Source organism: Metopolophium dirhodum, chromosome 3, assembly GCF_019925205.1.
Source record: "Metopolophium dirhodum isolate CAU chromosome 3, ASM1992520v1, whole genome shotgun sequence".
Taxonomy (NCBI): domain Eukaryota; kingdom Metazoa; phylum Arthropoda; class Insecta; order Hemiptera; family Aphididae; genus Metopolophium; species Metopolophium dirhodum.
The window spans coordinates 8,721,169-8,744,014 of record NC_083562.1 but is presented as its reverse complement, the minus strand read 5'-3'; the positions used below and the strand labels follow the sequence as shown (position 1 = coordinate 8,744,014).

The window sequence follows — 22,846 nt, the reverse complement described above, 5'->3', positions numbered from 1 at the left end:
AAGGGGGGCGCCTTTATTTGCGCTTAATATGCTACCTGTGGCCCCAATTGTAGGGAAGGGGTCGCGAATTGCCCCAGGGCGCTGAATTGCTTAACACGGCTCTGCGTTCAGGGTTGTATTATATATTTATATGATTTTAATATCATATTGCAGTTAATTCATCAACATCACTGGTATATATTCCACTCGAAATAGTTTTTAGAATGTGATGATTAATTGTTGTCGGGTTAAAGCATAATACAACGATAGTAGGTACACTCCAAAACAATGAACACGTATTATTCCATTGTTTTTCAAACTTAATTGAAACGACCAAATATAATTTTAAAAATATACATTAAAGGTCTATAATAATTATTTTTAATAACTGTATAATAAAATAAAGTTGATTAATATGTTTTGGAAACATTTTTCGTAATAATAGGTTTAAAAAAAATATGTTAACGGATATATACGAGTAGATCTAGTTGCGTTAACTTGTTTAAATGTAAATAATAATAAAAATAAAAATAATAAATTAGCTTTGAGATGAATGGGTCCGCATTCTGGGCGGCCCCCTTTTCAGCAAGTGTCACTTTTCGGCCAACACTTACCTATCCCTTTTCGGCCAGCACCTACAGTTTTCTTTAAAATTATAACAATTGAACTTAACAATTTTTATATTTAATTAAATACGATTGTATCCAAAAAAGTGATTTTTTAACATTATTACCTACAACTGTAAAAAAACTGAAAAAAATAAAAAATAAAACAATTGGCAATTAACTGTTATAACATATTATTATTACAATTGATTATATTATATATTTATATTAGTATTTATAATCAATGTTATTACTTACATTAATCGAATAAAAATTAATATAGTCATATAAAACATATAGGTAACAAGAATAGGTGTATAATAATAATTATGATAGTAAAATAACCAACTATGAACGAAATTAAACTTACATTGAAGAGTAAAGGTAATAAAAATAGAAACATCTTTTAAACAAAAATTAATAGTTAATTTATTTGACTAAGTTAATAATATGTTAAACCATTTTATTGCCAATTGTTTTATTTTATTATTTTTTCACTCAATTGTAGGTAAGAATGTTTATTAAAAAATCACATTTTTGGATTCAATCATATTTAATTAAATATACAAATTGTTAAGTTGTTATGATTGTAAAAGGAACAGTATGTTTTGGCCGAAAAGTGACACTGGCCGAAAAGGGAAGGAGGGTACATTTTGGCCGAAAACGGTGACGCCTCGCATTCTAAGTGTAATTTATGTTATATTATTATGTTTTTATTGCTATTGGTATTTTTTTAATTCTGTAGTTAGTTACTAATTTGTAACAAAATCATTGCATATCATAATATATTGATATGACTAATCTCTAATAGTCAATATTGCAGATCCTGTAGTAGGATGGTGTTAATATAAATATAGGTTGGTGGTATAAAAAGCTTAAAATATGTCTAAATATTTTGAAAAAATCATCTGTATATAATATATTGTATTAAAACTAATCCTTATATTTTGTGAATATTTTAAGTTTTTAAAATCTAGATTTTTCTCAAAAACTGGTGTTGCATAAATATTATTACGTTTTGCAGTTGTTATTGTTAGAATGTTTATTGAGAAAAGTACTTATTTTAATATTTTTTACTTAAAAAAGTGTCAGCTAGATCAAATTTTTTATCCATATACCACCAGGCACCAGCAAAGATTAAGATTGAATCAAATTTTCTGTCTTAAGGCACAATGGCAGATACCAAAAATCCTCCGTAATTATGTAAAGTAAAACAATAACTTAATCAACGTGTAATTTTTTAGTGGATACAATAATTTTGATAACGGTTTTCTTAAAACTATTTCTTCTTCTATAGGCTGGTGCCGTCAGCAAAACTGGTGTTAAAACGCACATACGTATCTATAAACTGTAATAAGAATAGCCTGACTATAACGAATCGAGCAATCTCCATTTGGCGAGCCTAGGTATATTATATAATGATGGTCACGCTAAGAGAATAAATCCTTTTTTATTCTTTGTAAACATTATGTACCTATTTAATTTCTAATCACATCACCTATACTTATTAGATTTATCGCCACTGGTACATCAGACAGTTTCACAGCGGTATATGGATGATAATAATTGTGTAATATATAATAATAATAATTTGACCTCCTGTTCGCGACCCCGAGTGGTGTAAAACACGGCGGCAGAATAATAATAATCATAATATAGTTATATCGCATAAACAACACATAACACTGCGGGTGTAAGGGTCGGTGGTCGCGCGTCGCGCACACTGTTGCGCGAACCACTTGTTTGCTGCCGCAGCCAGGGTCGAGCGACGGCGGCGGTGCGCGGTCATAATAATTGCGCGGGCGTCGTGGCCGCCGCCGTCACACGTCCTCTCCCCCCATACCCCTCACCGCGCACCGACCGCTCGCCACCGCCGCCGATGGCCACGAACCCAGTGGCCACGGCGCCGCGTCACACGGTATACGGTGTTGAACTCTGCGTATACGCTCGCGCGCACCAGCACACGTAAAAAGGTATACGATGCCCACGAGCGCAGCCCGGAACCGTCGAAACCGCTGCGCCGCATAGGTTTATCTCGCCGCCGCCGCCGCGTTTACACGTATATCGCGTATATAGTAATACTATCATTCCGATAGTGCGTGCACGCTCCGCAACAGTATAACGGCAGTCGTCGGCGCCCGCGGCCCGTCACTCGCTCGCTACCATCCGGCGCGCGAACACGCTTACAACGCACGCGAGTGACCGCCACCTCCCCGTCCCGGACCACCGGTCGCCACCCGCCGCACCGACCGAGGAGATCACTCGTCGTAGATTTTTTTATGAGAATACAATTTTTTTTAAATTTTTTTTTCCCGTTTTTTACTCCGATACACTTGTCATCGCCGCCGCCACCACTCTATTCCGGCCGAAAACACCGCGAGATTGTTCCGTCGCCGTCGCGTATGTTATTATTATGTCCAATCATTTTTAATCGTTTGCCTTTATAACTTTGTCCCATTGGTACGTATTATATATATAGTCATTGTAGTTGTAGTACATTTTCTTTTTGGTTTTGTGTCTAATTAATAGTTCATATATCACCCGAAAATCGAATAGTAAACATTCTCATGACTCCGTAGTGTTTATTTTGTAATAATTATACTGATAGAATCACCTCGTGTACAGAACTGAATGCACATAATATGTATTACCATATTATTAACATGAATATTACATAGGTGCTGTCTAAAAGCTCTTCAAGAAACGAAAAAACAAGTCTCTCTAAGTGCATAATAATATGGAATCATCTAATACAATATCAATTTTTTTCTTTACACAGATATACTTTATCGGCATCACAGTAAAATATTTTAAGCACTGTAATCTATAGCTTACGTATTTTATACAAAAACTGAAGCTATAATGAATTATAATATTATATATTATAATATTGTATTTCATCATAGGTTTTCGCAAATGCGTTGAATTAAAAATGTATACGTACGACTTAACTTTTCTATTCTATATATTATATAATTTAATTAAGGTAATATTTTACCATAAATTGGTTTGGTTTTTATGATATCATATAACTATTCTAACTCGGTGGATCTAATTCAATTAACATGAGTGCAATTTCTGGTTTCCAATAAACACGAATTTTGTTTCTTATAGTTCACGAGTATTTCATTTAGGATTGTACACTTCACGAGGATATACTTCTTTCTTACAATACTTACAATACTTACAATACTTACAATACAAGTACCTTAAGTAATGACTAGTTTTTCATTTCGATTATTTATTAAATGTATTGTATTTAAAACCTATCACTAATATTATTTAGTACACGATTTTAGTTTTTTCAATATTACTATAAGTCTATAAAGCAAAGAACAATGCTGTTAATTTTTGTAGAAAACTTGGATATGAAATACTTATTAAGAATAAATGGTCACAACGAAATATATGTTGTTAACGTTTAATTCCAAATATAATGTAAGTGAGGATCAAAGTTTATTATAAAAATGAAGTGTTTTATTTAATGGATAGTATTGTGGTACTACAAAGTTTTATTATAATACACGGGTAATAATTTGGTAAACCATAACGATCCCCTGCATGGGTATAGTATTTTATTGACATGCCATAACAACTACCGCACTTGCAGTGTAATAATATGTAGTCACCAGAAAAGCAGAAACATATTAGTATCAAATAACAGTAGCTTCTAAATGCGTAATTTTGTTGAATTTAATTTTCAGTAATACTTCGATCAACTTAGAAAAAAAAAGAAAATATTATTGTTGTACACCCAATTATCTTCATCGTCCGTATAATTATATTCACACGTTATATTTAGCATACAAATTGTATGCAATTGGGGTTTTTTAGAGATAATTTCAACAGCAACTTGTAGTGTAATGTAGAGTTACTGAAAGTTTCTGTTACTTTAGTGTTTTAATTCAATATTTCGTCGGCAATAATAAGTATGTGTTTTACTGTGATGTGTACCGCAGGCTTTCATGGAAGCGTATCTTCCTCGGCCACGATGTGTCCGTGTGGTGTGATGCAAGTGTCGCCAATAGGTATTCCAAGTCGGTTGATTATAACCACGTATTTTTTTGATATTGGGCTTTGGGCCTAGGTAGTATGGACTGCTTGATCTCTTTGAATGTATTACTCTGTAATTTGAACTATTAGTCTTGTCATTCAGTAATGTGATTGGATTTATTGTATTTAATTTTATAAATCGTGTTTTTCTTTACACTAACTGTAGCTTTTGGATATTTGGTCAGCGTCTTGATTTTCTTTTATGACTACATGTCCAGGAATCCTCGCAAAAGATATTTTATATTTGCGGTCGTTTATTTTATTGATTGTTTGAACGATAATTGGTTGTGGTGTTTTTTTTAAATTGTGTACTTGTGTATGCTGATGAGAGTGGTTAAGGAATCAGATATTATTAAATATTTCTTATCATCGTTAAGCTGAGTGCTTTGGATGGCTTTGAGAATTTCTAATGTAAAAATACTACAGACACTATTTGTTTGATATTTAATATTCCTATCATTTGATATCAAAGCTATAGTGCAGAATTTTTGTCTGATTTTTGAAACTTCAGTATATATATACAGTCCGTAAACCTCAAATGAGTGAGGTAGTTCATGAAAAATACTTTTTTTAAATAATTTTATCCGTTATATAATAATATTATACCTATCTTAAAATATGATAAATATTCATTGTTAATGAGGAGGTGGATAATACAGTCTTAAAACAAAATTGAATATAAGTACAAATAGAAACTAGAAACAAATTACAAATAGCTACCTATATACATAGTTTAACTATACAATTATACAATTATAAATGCCATATAGTTTTAAACATAAAAATATAAGTTTTTTTCCCAGCAACAGTTATTAAATGGTTCAATACTTATGTAAACGCGTTATATATTATAATGTACAAGATGAAAATCATATTGTTTTTTTACAAATTATAAATTTTTCACTTTTAAGGCTAATTACGATTTTTTTGATCGATATAGGTACGGATGAATTAATAATTAACATTGAAGATATATTATAATATGACTAGTCAAATTAAATTAAATTTCAATATAGATTACAATTTTTTTTTTATGTATGTTTTGTTTGTTGCTTCCATTTAGCAGCGTTTGTGCAGTTAAATATAAAACATGTTTTAAATTAAAACGGTGCACTCTATTAAGTTATTATAAACTCGTATTCAAGTCAATATTCATTAAACTTAAGTTATTACACTTGTATTGTTATAACTTTAAACAATAATGGAAGCATTATTTTATGATTAAATAATGAGTTACATTTTTTGTTTCAAAATAATTGTAACTAAATACTACGTACAAATACAGTATTATACTTCATAATATTATATACTCTTAACTTAGCATTTTATTATTTTAATATAATATCACATTGAACTGAAATAGTATGGGGACGTATGGTATGCATTAATATGTTAATAAAGTTATATCTGAAAATCTGAAAAAACTTCACATAGTTATTAGCAGGCCTTAGAATATAAAAATAATATAGGTAGGTACTAATTGTTCATAATCGACGATGTACAAAAGCTATTAAACAAATTCGTATTATAACAGCGATGATATAAATTTACTATTTACCTGTACGATAATACTGTGTTATATTGTTAAATTTTATTTAATTAATAATGTATTCAATAATGTAGTTCAACTGTATTGATAAAATTCAAATATCACTACATTTAAAAAAAATATTTTTCATTCCAGACTCTTAGAATAATATGAAGTTTGTTATCACTAATATTTCAAATAAACAAATAAACAACTAAGCAGATCGATTTATTGAAATAAATATAAACTTTGGTTCTGCATAATATGTATTATATAGTTCGTGGAAAAACTTTTATTTGAATCTGACATTCGTTATAACGTGATTTCAACCAAAGAGATTTTTTTGTATTATTTGGTTTGCAAGAGTTAAGTGGATTGTGTGTATTATCACTGAAAATATTTACAGCTCTTTTTATTACATAAAAATATTTTTATATTACATATTATTATAGTATTGGGTGAAATATAAACTTATTTCAATAAAAAAAAAGTACAAACCTAATTTAAGAAAATATTAACTATGTAGTTAATGATTATAATGCCCATTATTAAATTAGTGAATACATGTACCATACATTTTATAAATAATTTAACTGTATTAATTACCCATTTAGATATTTAATAATATATTCAATATTTTGTTCATATACAATGACTGCTAATTGCAGTGTATTTGAAATACATTTAATTCTATTGAAACTAATACATTATATTATTACATGTTAAGTTGAATACTTAAATAATTGATGTACTAGGTCCAATGTACAATGTTATAATTATATTATTACCTATAATATAATGTGTTAATAGAAAAGTGTATAATACATTATTTAATACTGTATATAAATTTCTCCATTTATTAAGATACCCTATACATTCAAGTGAATTGTTTTTAATATAATCCACTCATTTAACCCTGTATTTAAAACCCTGCATCAATTGCATTATCAATTTTATTTTTAGATAAAAAAATCAAAATAATACGAACATCAGACAATTTTATGTTATCACATTTTTATGCATTGCCTATATTATATTATTGATAACACAAATTATATTTATAATGATTAGTTGAATGTATTAATATTTTTATTTTAAAAACTAATTTACCATACATTAATAATTAATTGTAAATCAAAATGTCCATACCTACATCATCGTACATTGAAAGAGAAGTAGCATGTTATAATATTCTTGATTATTTTTCTATTTTGTTCAAATAAAAAGTTTTGTTTTTCTATTTTTATTACTTTGAATGAAATCTAGATTTTGTTTCTATTCAATGATTTTCAGCATTGTTTCGTAAGTGGTTATCTTCCAGGGTATTCCCTCAGGCATACTTCTTATTCATTGAAATAAATAAAATGAAATACGATGTTAAAGATGTTGAGTAAAATACAAAACTTAGTGCTTAGATATGCGTCATATTATAGTTTTTTTTAGTGACAATGATTTTTTTTTTTGTAATATTATTTTATATAATTGAATTAAAATTTGATATTAGATTGTTTTATATACTAAAATGAAGATATAAATTATTGTTTTCATCTAGATTATTCAAAGAAACATAGTAATGATCGTTATTTTTAATTATTAGACACCAATTTGTAATCAATATAATATATTTATTTAAGTGATGTTTTCGTCGTATACATACATTGTTAACTTATAAAGGATGAATGCTGTCAATGTGAATATCTATAATTAGAATAATACTATTTATATAATTTATATAATATAAAATGAAATAGTGCAGGAATCGTGGATAGTTTTTACTTTTTATAATAAGAAAATATGAATATAAATAAGTTACATATAAATATTATTTAAAGCTATTCTATACGTATTTTATACGCATGTTGAGTGTTTATTGTATTTTTAGATTTCAAATGAGAATAATGGTTAGATATAAACAGGGCCATATTTAAACATTTTGCGCCCCGGGGCAAAATATTTTTCCACCCCCTAAAAAGTTATTTCTTAAAATGTAAGGTACTTATTATTTTGGGTCATAATTTATGACTCATAAATGTGGTTAGATTTTGAAAATTTTTTTTTGGAAACCTTTGTCGGGGTTTTTTTTTTATTACATTTTTTTATTAATAATTAACAATATAATATACGATAAGTACAATAGGTAATTTCTGATTTCACCAAAATGATAAGGATAAAAAACTCACTATTTCCAAAAAAAAAATCAAAAATATAATTTTTGGTATTTTAATAATAAGATTTTAAGGTTTTAAAGTTTTTTTAATATTATAACTTCTACAGAAAATTTGACAGGCTTTTTCCATCATTAAGCATGGAAAACACAAATTTTGAAGAAAAAAATTCACGAAAATCGATTTGCAGCTAAACTACATTCCTTCCAATATTTCATATTTTTTAATTTATTAGTTATCTCTTAAATCTCTAGGAAAACCAATGTTAAATAAAAATATTATAGTTTTTATAAAAAAAGTATAAGTAAAAATAGTAAAATAAAAATGAATACAATATTACAATGATTTATTTATTAGCGTTAAATTTTTTTATCTTATTAGAAAAAAAATCATTGCACATATTAATTTGAAAGAATCTAGTACCTTTGGCATCCAACTAGTTATAGTTTATACTCTTATTATAAAAATAAATTATAAACTGAAAAAAAGTATTTATTTTAATTGAATTTTATTAATAATTAAGACGTATTACATAATAGTAAAATAAACATTCTTATTATTATGTTGTGTTTTACTTATTTACAACAACGCTAGCCACGGGCTGCAATCATGCCGTGATCAGTTATCCAAGGAATTATTATTGTTAATATAAAAATTGATTTGAGAGAATATCATCCTAAAATAAACTTTGGAGAAACCTCCACCAAATCACAATACATAAGGAAAAAACATTTTACATAATTTCAAAGTTATAATTATGTTGGCTTAATAATAAAAAAAAGTTCATGAAAATTTACCACTCCCTAAGTTCCACCAGGAGGGGCAATGGCCCACCCTGCCCCCCCCCTAAATAGGGGCCTGGGTATAGATAAACATTCTAACGAAGACGTCGAGGATCATAACAAATTCAATTACATTTAATGTAAGTGTAAAATAAACGATTTCTTACATTTCTTTCATTTAAATTCATATGTTATTAAAATATTGGTACCTAAGTATTCAAGTTAATTAGTTTAAATTTTGATTTATATAAATCAAATAACCTGTATTACTACTATACAAACATAATATTTTCAATACTCATAATATGATAACTATATATATATATATATTTATATAGCGAGTGGAATTAATATATTAGTTTATTTCAAACCATTTGGCAACAGCATTCATTTTATAATAATATTTATAGTTAGAGATATATAAGTCACATAGAAATTATTTATTATTCTGAGAGATAAAGATGTATCAATATAATCGTTCCATGTAACCGCATATACGTATACAATAGACTTTATAATATAATATATAGCTTTCAGCTCTTAAACATTTGTGTGAAAAGTTACATGTCTGTATTTATATTTTATAATATTTATAATTATCATATATTAAATACGATTGAGATATAAACAGTTAAAACTTATATTTTTAAAATTAATGTTATAGGATATACGTATTATTATATTATATTTTTTCTGAATAACATACTTAAAGTTATTATGATTTCAAGAACTCAAATTGTTAGCATTTTTTTCATAAATTTATTGCTATTTTTCAATTCAAGACAAGATATAATTTATTGGTAAACTTAATATTTTTTGATTGAAATAAAAACTAAAAAGTTTTGAAATAAATACTACATAATTTGTTGCAATACTCAGGTTATAAGCAGTTTTCATAATATTAAAATAATCCGTTCCCAAAAAAATAAATGGATAACATTTATACAATATATTTAACTATTTTATTAATATGTATTATTTTTTAATTTAGTATGTATTTTATTTGTGATAAAATTTACAATACCTACCAATAAATAATTTAAAAAAAGAAAATATTCAGCTTTTTATAAAAAATATATAGTAAAATTTATTATAAGAAAATAAATAACATCAGTTAGGTACTGAAATTCGAAAAAGAATGTTTCAATGTTAATTGATGATAGTATAATATGTACCTCGCTTAATCAAGAAGTAATTTTAAAAGTAATTAAACATTTTTGGTAAACAAAAATAAAAATAAAAATAAAACTATAAACAAATTTCACAAAAAAAGAAAATCAGGTGTTTTCTTAATAATTTTTTTTTTTGTTTTAGTTAACCTGTGGTAACTTAGGTCATTGGGTGGTTTTTAATCTGCGGGGGAGGGAACAGTAGGTGTAAACATGTGTGTGTAGTTTTGGCAGATTTTTAAGTGGGAACCCGTAGGTATCTGCCATACCCGGGTGGGGGATGGCGGCACTTGTTCTCCGGACACCGTGACTTGCCCGAAGAAAAATGCCGACCGTGTATCGAGGTTTGAACCAGCGACGGTGTGCGTCACAACCGACGCCTTAGTCCGCTCGGCCACTCCGTAACGCTCTTAATAATTATAACATTTCTTATACATATGTAGTTAATTTTTTTATAGTGCCTACCTCATAAACTAATGTATAAATAAAATAGCTGGGGTGTATTATTTAGAAAAACAGTTATTTATATAGGTAGGATAAAATAATAACCATATGTTAAGAAAATTGAATACGCTGGAATAAAAGTTCTTATCATATTATTATAATATATTCAATTAAATTATTATAGCTTAAGGGATAAACAAAATAATACACTTTTACGGTAGGTAATATATGTATTTAAAAAGATAAGGGATAATAATAAATAACCCGCATTTCTAAGGAACTTTTTCAACTAAAATTGTACAGACTTAGTCTTGTTCTCAACTATAAATTATGCAGTTAAAACTAGTTATTTCAATAACCAACGTACCTACCGATTGCTCTAATTTTCTAATTATTTATTTAGTTTTTATTTTATATTTTCGTAATTAAAACTAGATAGATATTTTGATAAGGTGTATATGTATACAAAATACAAAACTTAATTTAGAATTTATAGTATAACATATAGGTATGTTTATAATTAAATAAATTAAATATGTATTAATAGATAAAGAATGTCCCAGCACCAAATTAAAGTTTGATAAAATATATATTATTTGAATGGTTTGCTAGACGTATCATTTTATGAATGAGATAATTATTGTGTCCATGATAAGTTGTATGAGTAAGTACTGCGAATAGCTGATGATTTCTAACGTTGTAAGAAGGAACATGAAAGATGATTAAGATAAGGATATCAGGAGCATCTAGATCTGGAGCATCTAACGAACCACTAAAAAGGGAAGAAATAAAGTTGGAACGGGCGTAACAGGCAATTTTTACCCCCGGATATTTTTACCTCCCCCATAAAAAACTTTACCGGTGGGGGGGGGTTAAAATGACCTAGAGTTTTAACAGGGGTAAAAAAATTGAGGGTATTAGAAACCTGCGACACAGGCGTCGAGGAGCCAAAAAGATTGAGTAGGAATTTTGACAGTGTTACGGATAAGAGAATAATCATAAGGAGGATACTCTATTTTAAGAATGGAAGGGATGTATGGTGAACATTTGTTTTAGACACGCTGTAATCTTAATTGGTCCTTCGCAAGATATAGTTGCAAAACTACTCAACCGTGTTCAAAAATGGATCAAACCAAGGCTAAATAAAGGGTGCAAGGGCAGGTAGCAGAGGAAAAATTTTGGATATTTGACTTGATGAAACCCAATACATTAAGAGCTTTACAAAGTGTAGAGTGGATGTTTTTATTGAAATATAATATATAGGAAATAAGTGATGATGATTCCGAGATCATTGATGTAGGTCGTTTGAATCATAATAATAATATCCAGGTCTATTATAATATTTATTAGGTATTAACATAATATTTTATTGTTATTTGTTTTAGGTGATAACAACACTTGTTAACTTTTAATCAATTCGAGTTCATTGAAAAACACCAATGTGCATGGTAAGTGATAAAATAAATATAATATTCAAATATCAAATAATATAGGATTCCTAATATTTAATAATATAACTATAAATATACAGGATTATTCATCCAGCTGTTTTTAAGAATATCATTTTTTTTTTGTTATTTTTTCACCGTCTGTTGATGAAACTAATAAAACATTTTAAATTTCAAATGACAATTTTTTAATTTCATAATCTGAAGTAGTTGCTTTATTTAAGTATTATATTGATGTATAATATGTATATATGTATTGAACTTTGAATGAACAGTTTTTTTTTATATTTATAGCATTTACATTTCCTATACGATAAGTGAAGTTTCAAGTGTTGATATTTGTGGTGCACTATACTGCAGTACCTACCGTACTACTCTTTACATCAAAATGTCAAATACTGTATCTACTATTTACTCTACTAGTTATAGAAGACAAATTATTCTTCCAACATTCAATAAATATTATATAATATTGATTTTTAAACGCGCATTCTGGATTAAATTATTATTTGAATATATTACGTGATTACATAATATAAAGGATACAATTTAAAACTATATAAAGTTGATCAAAATACATCATAATGGTGAGAAAAGTAACAGTTACTTATATACAATCTTAGAATTACACACATCTTACATTTTTCAAATTTATTACAGAAATGTTAGTTCTTTTACAGATTTTAGATTCTGAGCGAAGCGATGAATGTATTGATTTTACAATGATGTGTGTTTTTTTTAAATTTAATTTTTTATTTATTTTTTTATTTTTGTGTCTGTCATCACCTTTTAGGACAATAAAAGTGCTTGGATTTTCTTCAACAGTAACTTTTCTGATAGGAAAGTGAATCTAGTTGGTACTATGGGGGGTCAAAAGTAAAATTTTCCCAGTAGTTTTCAAAAGCGACGTGAAAAACAAAGGAAAAACGGGAATTTTTACGCAAAATCTGTTTTTGAGAAAATCGATTTTGGTTTTTGGTGCAACTCTAAAACAAATTACCGTAGGTACATTAAATTTTGACTGAATGCTTATATATACATTTTCTATACACCATAACATTTTCCAAATATTTTGACTTATTTTGAGCTGTTTACGGACATTTTCAGTTTCCATTTTATTTTAGTTTTTTTTTCTATAAATATCAATAAAATGTTATTTGTTGGTTAAAAAAGCTTGAAAATTTAGTAGAAGGTTCCTAGGTTATTGTTTCAAAGGCAGATGAAAAAAATTAAAAATCCTTAGTCACGGTTTTTATTTATAAGCATTTAAAGTTCAAATATTGACAAAATACGGAAAAATCACAAAAATTAGCAAATTATTTTGAGTTGAGAATTCATAAAAATTTTTTTTTTTAAATCTAAGATTTGAATATGTTATATAAGATTACTCATAAGTTTGTCTACCTTTATCAAAAAAAAAATGTCTACAAGAAACTTAAATTACATTTTTATGAGCGTCTGAAATTTATATTTTTACAACATTTGATATTCACTCGATTTCTCATGTAACAATAAACTTATTTTATTGTAATTAAAAAACGAATGACTGTAGATACTTGAAAATTTCACTGAATGTTTATATTAGCATTTTCTATACACCATAAAATTTATAAAATATTTTGACTTTTTTTGAGCTGTTTACGGACATTGTCAGTTTTCAATTTTTTTAGTTTTTTTTTTCTATAAATATCAATAAAAGAGATAAAAAAGAGTGAAAATTTAATATAAGGCTCCTGATATATCGTTCTAATAGCAGTTGAAAAATATTAAAAATACATAGGCACAATTTTTTTTTATAAGCATTTAAATTTAAGATGTTGACAACATTTATCAAATTTATAATTTATTAATTATTTTGTGGTTAAAAATTTAATTTCAATCCTTAGCCATAAAAGTTAAAAATTTAATTTAATTTTTTATAAATTTTTAACTTTTATGGCTAAGGATTGAAAATTTAAAACAATGCTCCACGTAAATAGGTTACATATAAATTACTTTATTCACAATAATATCATCAAATATACTTGGTAAAATCATAGGCTGACTGACCGTTTTCGCTCAGAATCGTTTTTCTTATACAATGATATTATATCATTGAATTCAAATTAAAAAACCATCCATTACAGTGACCTACTTGTAACCTACTGTACAGCAGAGCGATATCCACTTATCCACCTTTTTTGATTTTTTTTTCATAACTACTACTTTATACATTATAGGCCGAACAGCTTAACCCTGTAATATTATTGATCTTAAAATATTTGATTTTATAAATTACCTATAGTTATTTATACATTTTCACATTTGTAATAAGAGAATTCTAATATATGCTGATGCTTTAGATTGACACGTATTTGCTCTGTCATATGAATACTTACATATATTACGACAAAAGATTAACGAACTGCATTTGTCATACAGTATAAACCTATTCATTACAATGCCAACATTTATACGTACATTAATAATAATTTATTCCGTATCAATAAAAGTTTATTTATTTATTGTTATAACCTATTATTTTTTATTTAAACTATTTGGTTATAAATATTTTATTTTTATAATGTGTAAGAGTATAAATAAAAATATTATGGGTAAAGTACAGTAAAAGTTCAGACAGTAAAAGTGCAAAAAAAAAAATTGAATTCAATATTGTTTTTAAACTGCGCTTTTAAACCATATTTTTAGGATGCAAACCTTCAAAAATTTGATTCAAAGCTCATATGGATTCATTCATTTTAATATTAATCTTAAAACATATATTATATATATTTAAAAAGTGCTAAATTGTTATGTTACGCGTAGAAGATCCAAAGGTACATTTTATAGTTATGTTTTCTTAAGTACATTCAATAATTACGTGACTTTATATTTTATAGGACGAATGACGAAAAGTACAATGATATAAATAAATACCTTTAGTATTTATATGTTTCATAAATTCAATGAAAATTAATTTGGAACAAAATGGATCAGGCATTGTTTATGTTTATTTTTCATATATTAACCTAAAAAAACGCCAACAACAATGGTTGTTAGTTTTTGATTTTAATTTATAGTACCTAATTATATAATATAAATGTTAGCTACGGCCTATGGATAGGTATATAAAGTTAACAATCGTAATAATATAATAATCATAAATTTATAGTTAAGTTCATAAAATATACACAATACATACAGTAGTATTTTCGTACAGTTATGTTTGCTAAATTTTATTATATAAGTCAGTTTTTCTCATGAAGGTTATCATATTTGTGATGTTTTGGTATTTGGTCCTAATGCTTCGTCTATGTTGAGTGGGATGATATATTTTTTGAGGTCATTGATGTATTTCACTCTGTTAATTGCTATTATGTGTTTAACTGATTATATAACCCCACAGGATGTGCACTTGGGAAGTTCCTCTTTGGCTATTAGTAACTTGCGTGTTAAACTAGTATGGTCTATCCGGAGACGATTTATTAAAAATGTTTTCCTTCTGTTAAGATTCGTATTTTGCAAATTATACATTTTATGATTATTTCTGAGTTCACAATATTATAATGAAATAAAATACAATTATGAATATTCTACGAGTAAAATATATAATAATATAATAATATATAAAGTGTAATGGCTGGTATATTGTATGTATAGTATATATTAGTATAAAGTATATAAATTAAAAATTAATTAATTATACATGAGCTTGACTTTTTTGGTTAAAAAATATCTTTTATGCTTTAGATACAATAATAGTATAACAAAATTTTCTTTGTTCAGGAGAAGATCGAGAACTACTTTATCGGCTACACTATCAGCTAACATTTAAATTAAAAATTAAAAATTCTAATACAGTACCTAGTTCATATAGTTAAGGTAACTATATCGTATTTCACAGTGTTATGTCGTTCGTTTTTTTTTTAATTAGGCATTTAAAAGTCATTTAACTATAAATATAGTCGGATGGATTACCCCATGTCCTTTTGGCCTCCACTCAACTGCCAATGCACATAATCGATTGACCGTCGTACGCCACCTACAAGTTTTATTATCTTCCGTGTTCCGGCAATCGATATGGATGCCTGCTTGTGACTTTTAGCAACCACCGCATAGCAGATTTCACCTGTATACTGTGCGCAACAGTTTCTCGACTTTCATCCTCGTTACATTCTAATACAAATGCAACATTCGACGACATAATCGTTGGTATTCAGTCGTTTCATAAACATTCAATTTGAATAGTGTGTGGAACTATGTTGAACCTATAGTATTATACCTGGAGATAACACTGACGATAGTCATAATATTTTAATATATTACATAATATACCTTACACACATCTAAAGTTAACGTTTATTTTTTTATACTTGACTATGAATAGCAATTGAAATTATTCAACGAGATTGATAATTAAATCTTAACGATTTCTTTAGCGCTTTTGTGTAATAAATTATCTCGAAGTGTGATACATTTTATAAATATAATAATATAAATTTTTTTAAAGTCACTATTATTTTAATAACTAGTTATAGTAATGCTTAAATTATTTATTTCTTAGTAGACCCAGACTTCAAATTGATTGTGTTTGACAGTAGTACATGATAATATACTATAGTAGGTATACATAATTAATACAATAAACTTGTTGTGTAATAATCTAAAATAATTAAAAATAGAAATTAAGTAAGAGATAACAGTTATTGAAATAACTAAATTATTTGAATTTTACCAATAAAAGACCCCTTTTCAAGATTGGAAAGACGCATATTTATTACATAAAATTTATTTTTATATTTTTTTTGTTGTAAATCGCTGCATGAAAGTAATCCGTTTTAATATTATTTGCTTCTATTACTTATATTGTTACATATATTTATACTAATTTTCACTGTATAAAATAATTGTTATAATGTAAACATAACAAAGTACTCAATAACTACCTATTTTGTTTTCCTTTTAAATTATTAAACTATCAATCACTGCCTAATGGAGTAATGCTTGATTGTTAGATTAAATACGTTCCATTCTTATTCTAACAATTTATTGTCTTGGTAAATAATAGATAAATGATGGTAAGTATTTTCGACTGAATATTTTATTTAATGGGTATGTTCAGTATGTGTGGGTTAGGAAACACAGATGATTACTAGAAATTGTAATGATAATTTGAAAAATATTTACAGCAGTAAGTAAAGTGATTAGGTACTTTTAAACTAATTATTTACTTACTATAGTTTTTTTTTTTTTAATATCATGTTAAAATTGGTTCACTAATAAGTTTTAATTTTAGTATAATTACAGTGCCACTGTTAAACTGTACTTGCTGCAAAATGCTCTAACTAATAAAAAGAAAAAACAAATTAAAGACCTTTTGAAAATATGTGAAATAATTCCGTGCTTCTTTATTCCAACAAAGACGTGCAGACAATAGTTGATTATCAACACAGATAACTATTTTAATTGGATTTCTAAAAGAATACCAACCACAATATTAATGGCGATCCGTTTAAGATCAAAATAATCGTATATGACGAAATATTACTTACATTACAACTTTATTGAAAACATTAATCAATAAGAGTAATTTTGTGAACTTTGGTAAAATAATAAAAAATAGATAAATAATTTAATTTTAAATAATGGAAGATTGCTTGTGATGATAATATGTCCCTTTATATTCCGATAAAAAAAAAATAATGATAATTACGAGGATATTTTACTTAATTTAGTATGGTAATTTTTCCATCCCTATCGCTAAAATGATTAAATATTATTATTCTATTCATATTTTAGACGCCACAATTAATATTGAAACAGCTGGCCAGTCGTTATCTATTCTCGTGGTCATGATCACGGTGTCTAGAGTAATATATTATAGGGACCATATTATTATTATTTTAATGCATTTCTTGGAAGTACCACAACGGTGGGACCGTGACATACCTACGCATATATTAATATTATTGCCTTATTGGCGTTCTGAATTTCTGAATTTCTTAAACGGTTTGGATGAAACTTGGTACAGGTGTACTTCGCTATTTTTGGGCAAATCACATCTACGTGAATTGTCTGCCTATGGTACGGTGTTCAGGTACATGTCTTGTGTCAATTTGATCATAAAAAAAGTTTTAAATTAAAATATTCAAATTTTGAGAGTTACCAATGTTATTTGTCCCCACTAGGGTTCAACTCGGTTTGAGTTTATCTTGCAGCGTGGACAAATAGCGTAGTCATAATAAAATGGTAAATAATAAAGTCTCTATAGTCTAAAATCTATACAAATCTATAATGTGTATAATGTAGGTACATAATTTGAACTGAAGCAGGAATCAAAATTGGACGTAAATTAATTAAAAATTGTTATCTTTATTTACGTATTTTATGCATTATACATATACTATAATATTATATAATATGGTAGTATATCAGTAAATATTTTTTTTTTTTAAATAATTACAGCTAACAACTAGTGTAATACGGAAAAAATCTTTAAAACGAATATATGAATATTAGCCAATACAAGTATTTCTGAGTCAATAGTAGACACTAGATAGTTGATCATGCTTACTCAACAGATATTAATTATGCCTAATATTTTATAATGAAAATTTTCAATTTTATTTTCTTGTAGATATATTTTATGATTTTTACTGCTTTTAAGGTGAGTAGAAATTATTTACCGTTGACGCCGACTGAAACTGACGTTTCCAGGGCAATCGTCCGTCCATCAAAAGTCAGTTAAAATTATTTTTACAGTTGTTATAAAACGTAGTTCCGATTATTAAATAGGTAACCCATATTTCGTAACTTATCTTAGATTTAATACCGATTTAGTTTAATCATAAAACAATATTATTATAATAACTAAAAAGGGAAAAGTTGCTGTTTATGTGTTACTTCTAAAAAAATTATATATTAACTTTGTTAGTAGGTAGGTATACAGATTAATGATTACAATACATAAGATACCATATAATAATATATTAATATGTATAAATACAAAAACAATTTGAATGTAAATTATTAGTTATTAATTATTATAGAATAAATATTTTAAGTATATTATGCATAGAAATAGTGCAATTTAAATTAGATCCATCAGTAAGGTCCATTATATTAAACAATTAGTAATTATAATAATATTATACTATATACCTACATAAATATTTAATTATTTATCAATTCTCATACATTTATGACGATCTATCATTTCGAGTAAATATTAAATTATAAAATATTTTAAATTTTATTATTTTTTAGCCAGAGGTAATACGTATACGGTATACGCGTATACCTTGTATGTATGCCAATATCATACAAGTAGGGCTTAAGTAAAGTGTCAGTGGCATGAGTTCAAATGCCGTTGTTGTTTCGAATGTTTTGATGAATGAAATGGAGTACTTACCGTATTTCCTTCTTATACACAACTTTCAAATAGTTGCGTGTTGCACCATTTCTTACACTTTCAGATAGGTAGGTTGTAGGTAGGTACTTAGGTTAGGTACCTACTTAAAAACCGTTTATCACGAAAAATGTCATTATTATTTTATTATAATTGTTCACTATAATATGATATAGATATTATATATTTTGTCTAATATTTATAGCTTATAAATTAATGAAAATTATATACTTTAATTAATTGTGCCGACTTCATATTATTATTATAGTACTTACATTTAATTTAATATGAAATGTATCTGTTAGTTATAATATATTTATAATATTTATAATATTAACTTTATTTTAGATAAACAATTTCTTATGTGATTTTTTCGGATTGTATGGAGCAATTTAATTTATTTAAAAACCTATAATACTAAAAAAAATGTTTATATAATATATTATGATTGTATTGCAAGGTATCTTTTTTAATAAATTTAAATCTATTTTCGTGTTATGATGAAGGATATTATTTTGAAAGATTGATACAAATTAAAAACTGATTATTCAACCGATATAATGTTCTTACCTAATTAATTATAGTAGTGTAATAATGAGCACTCTGAAATTATTTGCTATACTACTTTACTTTTTACATAATAATAGATAAAAATGAAAATAGTAAGATATATATTTTAATATCGAATTACTAACACACACGTGTTGTGTGTTCGTTTTTCGTGGTCGCATTGTTATGGCATAAATAATAATAATAATAATAATAACAATAATACACACAACACAACACAACATACACGTACGTTTGCAAGTTTATAAAATAGTTGGTTTATTGCAATTATATTGTGTTGACACTTGACTTCATCAATTGTATTTCTTATTAGTTACGCACTTAAAATAAAAAAAGGGGGCTGGATTACGAAAAAATATGATGTGTAAATATATATACATAATATATTTATAGGTACTATAAATAAAATAGGAAATACAGAATCCACATAATAACTACAATAAACTTATATGATTTTGAGGTTCATATTTGAGGTTTAGCACCGCAGTAACTTAAATAATTAAATAATGAGACACCCATCAACGACACTTTGTTAAAATATATTATATATTCCTATTCCAATTATTATTGACTATTTTATATTATTATTGTAGTTAATTCTAATTAGCGAGGGATGTAGGTTTCCTATAACATCACGAAATATTAATTTCATTTTGTGATTGAATGCAGTTTAACATTGGGTAATTATAACAAATATTTATTTATTTAAATAGTAGTTATTAGAGGAGTTTGTTTGAACTTCTATATTTTTTTTAGAAATTTTGAGAAAAATTCTAGATAACCAACTGTTTTGCTATACATTTAGATTTTAGTAAAATTAAGTCCTTAATATGTACGTCTTTGACGATGATTGGAGGTGATAACTTAATGTTATATTGTTTGGATTCATAAGTAGAGGTGGAAGAATTTTCATTGAATTATGTTTGTGAATTTGTGTCCATCGGTGAGTTGTTTATTGGCTCCGGTGCCATAATGTGTGTGATTTTATAATAATATTACGTACCTAGTCTGTTAACTTAATTTCACAATTTTATGAGTGTGTTATAAGCCATACAATTAATATTAGGTAATCGATAGGTAGAGACGTAGAGTGACACGATATAAGATACAGATCACGGGCTGCAGTGCAGAAAAGTAATACTGTTTTTAGGTATACTCTATGAAAATAAAATTGTTTATTTTATCGTCACGAAATCCAGAGAAACTAGAGAGGATAATGTCATATGTGTGTCGGTGCACTATCGCATGATAACTGTTTGTGTAAATATTAACACTAGAACCATCTGCATTTACATGTTTGTATTATGTATACCAATATTACCATGTAAGCCTTACTGTAGCAATACCATAGGCAAAAGAATATTAAACTATAAGTACTAATTTCATAATTTCTAATTTAAATATTATTTATCATACGGGCGGGCGTTGGCATAGACCTCTCTTTTACCCACTAACCCAACAAAAATCACCCAATAAAAATATACAAGCCAACCGCTGACAGGGAAATGTATTATGTTACCGTATTATTTATGAGACGTTTGTCAACAAATTTGAGAGTATTACGCGATTAAATCACGCATATTTTAGATGATGTTTTTAGTTTTTACTATAGTAATATAATATTTTATATTATATATACAAACAACTTGAAACAGTAGTCTTCCAAAAGTGTCTCACCAATGACTACACAATCTGGTTTATCGTATACATGTCGAGATCAGTCAATGTGACGACTTGATTTCGCTGCACAAATGGACCAATCACTTCCAGCATCTGCATCATCTGTCCATGATACGCTCGACTGTCATTTAACAAGGACATGAAAGGATTCAGCCGGAGCTATAGCTGCTATGTATACATGCATTTAAGGGACCATCAAATATGTAATCCAATAATGTACTCTAGATGAAAAATAAGGTAGTCGGGTAATCGAGGTGGCCGGAAAGAGAATTTCTGAATGTTCAATGTTTAGTACCTATATGTCATATACAGTTGAGAGCAATAACGAAGAGCCGCTGATACGAATTATTTTTATTTCCAGACGTCTAGGTCATACCTCATTATATGGTACGCAAACACAGTTTATCACCATAATAATATTATATCCTCGCAAATCGCCCATCGCAAAGTCATCGCGCGTACCTCTATACAATATTTGCGCGTGTTCACTTCTGTATGCGTGTAACCGTGTCACGTGAGTAACCTTATAGATATATACCACTATATGTCAAAATATTATCATTGTTATTTATTATATATTATATTACTACGCATTGCGTTTTGTATTTCTTCGACTTTACGACCAGCCACGTCGTTTTCTTTTATCACAATAATTTTTTTTTATTATTATTTATTTATTAAATGGCTTATTACTCATAGAAAACAATTAATATTCTTACTGTAATAATAATAGTTATACACTATACATAATAAATAATAAATAATTTAGTAATTTATTTTGTTCAAAAAGAACCCACGAGTTTCATCTGTAAGTTCAGCTAAGGAAGAGGGTTAAAAACTATTTCTTATACTCTCTATAATGCTCATTTGTTATATGGTTTCATATAGATCGTATTTTTGGATTACTAAGTGTCAGAAATGTAAACAAGAAAAATAATTATATCAAATATCAAGGCTAAAGTTAAACTCAACTAAAAAAAAAAACCACTGTGTATCATATTATTGTTTCCACGATGTTACAATAAAAACAAATGTT

General features: G+C 27.1%; 1 protein-coding gene across 1 annotated transcript in view; it reads left to right on the top strand.

Moving 5' to 3' along the window:
* Positions 1–2,631: 2,631 nt before the first annotated feature.
* Positions 2,632–22,846, top strand: part of LOC132941294 (uncharacterized) — a 129,699-nt gene continuing 109,484 nt past the window's right edge. Inside the window, exons 1-2 of the mRNA XM_061009287.1 lie at positions 2,632–3,044; positions 12,111–12,173. The gene's annotated coding sequence lies outside the window, so the exon portion shown is untranslated. The remainder of the gene's footprint in view (positions 3,045–12,110; positions 12,174–22,846) is intronic.